The sequence below is a fragment of the Populus euphratica genome, unplaced genomic scaffold (genome assembly GCF_000495115.2).
Source record: "Populus euphratica unplaced genomic scaffold, PopEup_1.0 scaffold828.1, whole genome shotgun sequence".
Classification (NCBI taxonomy): domain Eukaryota; kingdom Viridiplantae; phylum Streptophyta; class Magnoliopsida; order Malpighiales; family Salicaceae; genus Populus; species Populus euphratica.
The window spans coordinates 6,221-7,074 of NW_011500692.1; positions in this window are offsets into that span (position 1 = coordinate 6,221).

Below are 854 nucleotides of genomic sequence, written 5' to 3' on the forward strand. Positions count from 1 at the left end.
TATTATTGTGTTTTGTTGTTTCTTATATTTGTTTAAATGTGTTTTAGGTTTATCAGTATTCGGTGTTTTAGATGACGTCTTCTATACTCTATCTTTCTATCTTGGAACATTGAGGACAATGTATCATTTTGGTTGGGGGGAGAGGGTAGTAGTTAATATGAAAAAAATTAATTAATTATGTTTTCTATTTCATAAAGCATGTGCAAAATTGTTGTTATTAGAATGGGATAGTAAAAGAGCTTTTTTGTTAAAGTGGCTTTTGAGACGCATCTTGTAACTATTTTTAACAGGATCTATCATAATACTTCTTGAAATTTTCACGCACACTTTAATATATGATTGTGGGTTGCACAATGTATTATTATATTATTTATATTCTTTTGTTATAGGTAACAACTAAGGGAAAGAGATAGTATATAATTTGAAAAAAAAATAAAAAATGATAATAATAAAAATGTAGATGAGTTTGGTTTGATAGCCTCCCTAACCTAAGCAATTAAGCCTGAAGGTGTGTTTTAACACCCAATACCCTAAAGTCAACAGACGTGGAAGCTATTAGCCTAATGCTTGTTACATGGGTTGAGAAAAAAAAGCTTAAGGAAATCAAACATTATACTATCTACGTATTATTATCTGCAACCCGTGTTACTAAGCTCGTAGGGGTGTCTCAACACCTAATACCCTAAGACCAACTGGTATAGGAGTCATTAGCTAAAAGCTCATTATATGGGTGAAAGATGCATTTGTTTTAAGTTACATATATATATATATATTTAAAAAAATAAAAAAAAATCTCAACTCAAAGAAGTTAACCTTAAACATTAAAACAAAAATTTTGTTTTCTTCCATGAAAA